Raw genomic sequence first — 7,955 nt, forward strand, 5'->3', positions numbered from 1 at the left:
ACCAGAACTGGAAAGACAAAAAAAATCGCCCGATCGGGCGTGGACACCCGATCAGGCCCGCAACCAATTCCATTTTGGCGAAGAAACTGACAGACTCCCGATGCCATCGGGCGCACAACGAATTTCGGAAAATTTCAAAGACAAAAAAACACGCCTGATTGCATCGGGCCAGGCACGCCCGATCGGGCTCGGGATCCGGCTGGCAAATTAAAGGGTTTTTTTCCCTTCTTTTCACTCACTTCCTCTCACATTTCTCTCTCTCCAAACCCTAACCCCCAAATTCTCCATCTTCTTCTCCAAATCCCCTTTCCACCATTGAAGACCCTCCTCAAACCTTCAAATTCTCACCAATTTTTCTCTTATCACTTTCTACTCATCTCTCACTCTATTTTCTTCACTTTTCTCCCACTCTATCTCTCCCCTTCATCTTCTTCTTCATCTTTTCCACCATTAAAGTGAGGATTTGAGTGATACTAGTTTTCCCCTCTCTTTCCCCATTAGAGAGTAGTTGAAGCTTCATCTTTTGCACATCTAGAACATGTTCACAAGGCGACGAAAATCTACAACGGGCTCACAACCACCACCACCACCACCACCGGAAATTCCCCGAGATGAGACCTTCCCGGACGTCATCTTCTCCACGGAGGAACAAAGAGAACGATTTCAGCGCCTCAAGGGGCGCGAGGTAAGTCCTACAACGTTCCTTGATGAATTTTTGGATAAATTGGGAATTGCTAATGAATTTAGAGATTTATGAAAATAATTGGTATGGAATCCCTTTTTCTGTTCATGTCAACACATATCCGTGCTTGTGTATGAATTTCTACAGTAGCTTAAATGTGACCCACCTCGCTCAGGACCAATTTCGCATGTTTCCTTAGGCTCTTAAATAGGGACTTCACCCTCACCCTCCGGAGTTTGCTCGCATACTCCGTGTCCTCAACCGGGGGTAGATTGGGCACCCCCTGACTATCATCACAGGGACATTTACTATGCCATAACAGGGGACGAAACTGATTTTACCTTGCAACATTGTCATGCTAGGTACATACACCAACCCATCTTTAAAATTTGGGTTCGTTTATGTCAAAGACTTGTTTGGGAGGGTTGAAGGGCAACTCATTCGAGGGGATGAGCTTTATCTGATAGGTAGCTACATGTATCGGGGCACTCCCCGCCGCTTCCACTACAACATCCCTCATCATGTTGCGCTCCAAATGGAGCGTATTGCCACCACATACCCTAAGCGGCGCGCCGATGGGACGTTTTCCTCTCGGCCCATCGTGAACGGGGGCTAGTCACTCTTTTTGCTAGGGCCATTCCGACTTTGACGAGACTGTTATCAGCCGGCCTTAGGACCTACCCTATTGGACTATGCCTATTGCACTCGCCTTCATTGGTTGGACCGGGGTGGGGATACATACCAGTGGCAAGTTAACGGAATGCCTTCCATTGAACTGCCCAACCCTTTGGCCAAAATCAAACTTGGCCAACCTCACTATCACCTCCCCATTGCCGGTTCTGACTTTTCCACCCCTCACCCCAGATTCCTGAGCGTACCTACTACCGTCGTCCACCCCATGTTGAGGATATCCCCTCATCTTCTGATGCCCCCCCTCCAGCGTATGGATACCGGCATTGCAGCCAACACAACGGCCATCCATTGCATCAGCCAGCAGGTTTATGCTAATGGTGTACTTCTTCAGAATCTCAGTCAACGGGTTGATACATTGGCCAATGATCAGCACCTGGCTTTGTATTCGATGTACGACGAGAACTGCCGCCTGCATCGCATTGCTGAGCATGATGCACATCCCTCTTGGTATACTTGGAACCCGAGCTACAGTCAGCCCGGCGGTGAGGTGGATGGAGATGAGGCTAGTGAGGATGTGCAGATGGATGACTGATATCCATGTCTCTCCTTCCCCTTGTTGCAATGAGGTCATTGCCACGTTCAGCTTGGGGGAGGACTTCTGCAAGTACCACCCTCACTATTATTGCTTTTTAGATAGATTAGTTTTACTGTATGCTTAGGCTAGTTAAGTTAGTTAATTAGTTAACTGTTTTTTCCTTTTCATAAAAACAAATACAACAAAAAAAATGAAATATTGCTGAAAAAAATACCAAAAATACGAGTTGAACATGAATAGTCTAATTGCTTCCCTGTGCCCCAAACTTTGCCTTGAAAAATGATTTAACTCATTATACTGGATAGTCGGGCATTCGTGATTGGGATGTTGTGATGTGATCTTTGATTGCCTTGGTCTTGAGTAGATTTTGATGATACAACACCTACTTTAACTACATGCTTGAACTGGTTACATTATAAGGATTCATTTGAGCCTTCGGATGCATATTTACGTCCGAATTATTCTTGTGTGTTAGTTCCTCATATCATTCTTATTTTGACTTTGGCATTGTACTCGTTGATTTCTGACGACTTTGGACATTGTGCTGTGATAGAGGCGTTCAATTGTTTGATTTTTGGCCTCGGAATTTTCTAAAAAAAAGAATCATTTCCCTCCTAGCCCCGCTGAGTCTAATGACTTTTTGGATCTATATCAAGCCACATTACATGCCTTGAGCCTTTTCAATGTTTATTGTCCCAAGCCTAGCTTGGGAGAGCATTCGTTAGGTTAGAACTATGTTGTGTGGTTGATTTTCGGGTTGATTGGAAATAATATGTTTATGTTGACATGAGGTGAAGTGAATAGTGAAGTGAATAAGAGAAAAGAAAACAAAGAAAAAAAAATAGAAAATAACACATGAAAAGAATCAAGAAGTCACGAGTCATGAAAAGAAAAAAGAGTAAAAATCAGAACAATACATTTTGCTGAAAACTATCAAGGAGACAATTGTTGGTTGGTTCGAAGAATCTAAAGTTGATCATTATTTTGGGTATGTGATTGAGACCATGGAAGTTTTTACCGCACCTAGTTCTACTAGTGTTGATTGCTCCCCTTTTCTGGGCTTTTCCACCACATTCCCCAAAAAATTCTCATACCTTTACCCGAGCCCCATTACAACCCTCAGAAAGACCTTTTGAGCACTTGTTTGAATGTTTATTGGAATGATACAGAGTGTGAGAGGAAAGGGATATTATGGTTGGGTTGGTGAGTGCTCGGGCACACTTTATGCTCGCCACAAAAATTGAGAGGAGTGACACCCTGGTGAGTCCCTTTTCAAGATATGCAAGTTATGTATGGCTGCTATTTCGGACAATTTGCTTAAGTGATTGGTAGTCAAAAGTGATCTGATTCAACTGAACTTGAACTTTGCTTGCTTGAAGGTTATTGAGGTCAAAATGTTTGAGTTTCATACTTTGAGGGGTGAAGCAAATTCTATTCATATTCATGTTGTGCTTTGCTTAGGGACAAGCAAAGGTTTAGCTTGGGGGAGTTTGATATTATGGTTATGGTGCTCTTAGGAGCCATTTGGTACTAACTCTCTCCATCTAGTTGTGGTTTGCTATTTTGTATTGGATTGTAGGTTTTAGGTAGTTATTACCTACTTTATACGATTGCACACTGGATTAGAGAGGTTAGACGCTGAGTTTCAAGATCCCGAGGATGCTTTCCGGGACTTTGAGCAAAGGAAGAACAAGGAACGCGCATAACCTGATCGGCCCGATAGGATCGGGTGGCCCAGCCCGATCGGGCGAAGAGACAACTTTTATGGTTCTGCTGCGGGCCCGATCGGGCGTTCAACGCCCAGTCGTATTTCAGTGTTTTACCCGATCGGGCGCCCCTGCCAGCTACTTCTGCCTACCATGTTATCAGACCGCCCGATGTCATCGGGCGGGTCAGCCCGATCTCATCGGGCGTCTGATGGTTTTTGGTTTTTTCCTTCGCTTTGGTGCCCGATTCCATCGGGCATCTTTGGCCCGATCGGGCGACTGACGAGACGCGGTTTTTTAATGAATACGGGCCCTTCTTTCGAGACTTTTGGCTATTGTTTTAGGGCTTGTATAAATAGAAAAATCAAAATTATTAGCTTTTATCTTGGTTTTTTTTATTAGTTATCTCTAGAGAGTGTTTCAAGAATCGGAATTTAGTGCTTTGTGATTTCAATTCAAGATCAAACCTTTTGCTTATTCATAGTTCAATATAATTCGGTAATCTTTCTTCATTATTTCTTGGTTATTTCTTCCATTGTTAATTAGATTATTTTCTTAGTTGTTTGCCATGTTTCAAAGTATGAGTTTTTATATGACTTTTGTTATTGTTTTCATGATTATGAGTGAGTAGTTCTATATCTAGAATTGTGGAGATCTATGTATGCAATGAGGGATTGATAGATTAGTCTGATTATCTTGTATTTCAACTGTTTCCGTTGATTGATTCTTCATGCTAGGATTATAAGTTAGGCCTGATTTATATTTCTACTGTTGCAATACTGAATCTACTGCGAGAGGAGAGATACCGTATAGGCTTTCAATTATTAGGCAAAGTGACCCTTGACTATGCGAGAGCGGCTGGGTGATGTTTGAGGGAGGTAATGTTCGAGAGAAATTACATGTGCCCTAGACAGTTGACTTACTAGGTGGTTATTATTTATCCCTGATTTCCCGAATTGTATGCATAGTGATCCATGATTCTAGTACTTTATTAATATATTTACACCTTCATATTTAATTCTGCTATCTGCTTAGTTTAGTAACACAACCATTCATCTGATTTCGTTAGTGTAATATTAGTGTTCAGATACAATATTATAACTTCTCCCTGTGGATTCGATCCTGACTTCCCTGACTACTAGTTAGTGGACCTTAGGTTATTTTTGATTAGGTGATACGGCTTTAGCCTATCATGAAGAAGCAGCACTGATCGTGAAAAGATTCAAAAAGTTCTTCAACAAGAACTACAAAGGGAAGAACTTGAAAAAGCCTGGAAAGTTAAGCTGTCACAAGTGTGGAAGTCCGGATCACTTCATAAAAGAATGCCCTCTCTGGGAAAATGAAAAAGGCAAAGGCAAGTACAAGGAGAAGGGAAATGAACAACAAAAACCTTTCTCAAAAGTTGATATGAGAAGGGCCATGGCAGCTGCCTGGGGAGAATCCGACTCAGACGAGGAGCAGAAACAACCAGAAGAGGAGACAACACACTTATGTCTCATGACAAAAACAGACGAAGAAGAAGACTTGCCAGACAACAAGGTACGCATAAATGTTATAGTAGAAGAGTTAAAAGAACTTTCAAAGAATCAACTAATAAAACTACTTTTGGAAACCTTAGATGACTACAAGGCAATTTGTGTTAGAGAAGAAAATTTAGAAAAAGCCTTGGAAGTCCCCAAAGGACATTCAAATTGGTTTAAAACAGTGAATGCAAACATTGAAGATAGATTCTTTGTAGTATTTGATGAAAACCGACGTATTCGAGAAGCTTTTGAAAATGCTAAAAATGAAAACTACTTCTTGAATATGGAAATGGCTGAATTGAAACTATTTATTCCTGAAGGAACCAGTTCCTCTATAAATACAAGATCCGAGTTCGAAAAATTAAAATTCGAACATAAAAAGTTTTGAGTAAATATTTGTACTTAAAGAGAAAATGGAAGCTTAAGAACAACTCTTCCTGATCCAGCAAGTTGGATACAAAAATATAAAAATGAAGGAAGAAGTGGGCTAGGTTTCAATCACAAGAAGAAAAACAAAATGAAAAAATATGTTGATCTTCCAAGCAGCCGAATATGCTCTTATTGTGGGAACAGTGGACACTTAGTGTCTGACTGTTCCTCCAGAGAAGAACATATTGAAATGAATACCCACTTAATCAAACAAGTCTTGGAAAGCTAAGAGAAATATTAGCCCAACAGAGGAACCCAAGTCAAACTGGGTTCCTACCACTGACTGATTGCTTTGATGCAGGCTAAAGTGAGGGGGAACAACCTGTGGTACCTCGACAGCGGTTGTTCTAAACACATGACAGGAGATAAAGAGAAATTCCTCTCGCTTTCAGCCTATGATGGAGAACTGTGACCTTTGGAGACAATCTTACCGTAACATAGTTGCAATCGGGAAGGTAGGAAAGTCTAAGTCACATTCCATAGACAATGTATTTTTGGTCGAGGGTTTAAAACATAATCTGCTTAGTATTTCTCAATTTTGCGACAAAGGGAACAATGTAAATTTTACAGATGAACATTGTATAGTAAGCAATACAGGAACAAGTACCAAAATTCTAGAAGGAACAAGGAAAGGAAACACCTATGTTGTTGATCTCAACCTTGTTCCTAGGAACAACCTAACATGTTTAAGTGCCGTTGATAATGAACCACTTCTTTGGCATAAAAGATGTGGTAATGCAAGCATGACATTACTCCAGAAGGTAAGTGGTAAGGACTTGGTGATTGGATTACCAACTATCAAAGTCTCAAACCATGAAGTTTGTGGACCCTGTGCAAAAGGTAAACAAGTTAGATCCTTGTTCAAGTCAAAGAAAATGGTAAGCTCATAAAGTCCCCTTGAATTGATTCATATGGACTTGTGTCGCCCTGTTCGAATCCAAAGTCGATCTGGTAAGAGATATGTACTTGTAATAGTTGATGATTTTTCAAGGTACACTTGGGTTATTTTTCTTCATAGCAAAGATGAGACATTTGACGAATTTGTTAACTTTGCTAAAAGAACTCAAAGAATAAGTGGTTTTAAGATTAAACACTTGCGTTCTGATCATGGTAGAGAGTTTGAAAACTCAAATTTTGACGAGTTTTGCAGGCATGAAGGTCTCGATCACAACTTCTCAACCCCTAGAACCCCACAACAAAATGGCGTGGTAGAACGGAAGAATCGCACCTTGGAGGACATGGCAAGAACGATGATAATAGCAAGCAATCTTCCGAAGAATTTATGGGCCGAAGCAGTGAATACGGCATGCTATATTATCAATAGAGTCATGCTAAGACCTATCATCTTAAAGACCCCTTATGAGCTACTTAAAGGAAGAAAACCCAATGTCTCATACTTTAGAGTCTTTGGTTGTAAATGCTTTGTACATAATAATGGTAAAGACAATTTAGGAAAGTTTGATGCTAAAAGCGATGAGACTGTCTTTATTGGATATGCCTTAAGTAGTAAGGCATATAGAGTTTACAACAAACGAACAATGTGTGTTGAGGAAAGTATCCATGTCATTTTCGATAAACCTAACTCTCTGTAGGAACCAAGTCATGAAAATGACTTTGAAATAGGACTGACTCGTATTAAGGAGTTAGTAAACATTGATGAGGAACTAACACCTACAGGTAACGACAAAAAGCATATTTCTGGAGAAGAGATAGCTGTTCCTGATCCTGTTATACAGGAGGAACATGCACCAGAAATTCATCCAGAAGACGAGACGAATGATGCTCCTCAAACTGGAGGAGCAGAGACAAGAAGAATTGAACCAAGACCGTGGAAACACTTAAAATCCCATCCTTCGGGACGAAGGAGAGTGTGGATTGAAAAATAAAAATTTTGAATTTGTGACTTAAACGAATGCAAGAGGGAAAAGGCTTTGACAAGGCTAGGTGCATACTCGAGTCTATGTCGGGATCTAGAAAGAGATTATGCTCCTAAATTCTAGAAAATCAAATCATTTGAACTTGATTAATTTTATTTTATTAGAGCGGTCGGACCTCGAGATGAAGATTCCTACGTATCCTTGCAAAATCAGACCATTCATAGTTCCAGATCTGACTTTTTTTGTTCATCATTTTTTTCTATGTCCTAACTTTTGCCTAGGCCGCCTGTTTCGGGTTTTCAACATAGCGGGCTTGGACATAACTTGGAGAAGGAATTATGGTTGAATATGAAAAGTTTAAAGGTTTAAGAATTGAAGCTTTGATGAATGTTTAATTGGTTTGCCAAATGTAAGGATCATGGATTTTGATTATATAGGCTAAGCTTTTGATAGGTTGAAGGATTTGACTAAAGGGGTAGAACTTGTGTGCAAGCCCCCTAGCTTGACTTT

This window comes from Beta vulgaris, chromosome 7 (assembly GCF_026745355.1).
Source record: "Beta vulgaris subsp. vulgaris cultivar EL10 chromosome 7, EL10.2, whole genome shotgun sequence".
Taxonomy (NCBI): Eukaryota; Viridiplantae; Streptophyta; class Magnoliopsida; order Caryophyllales; family Amaranthaceae; genus Beta; species Beta vulgaris.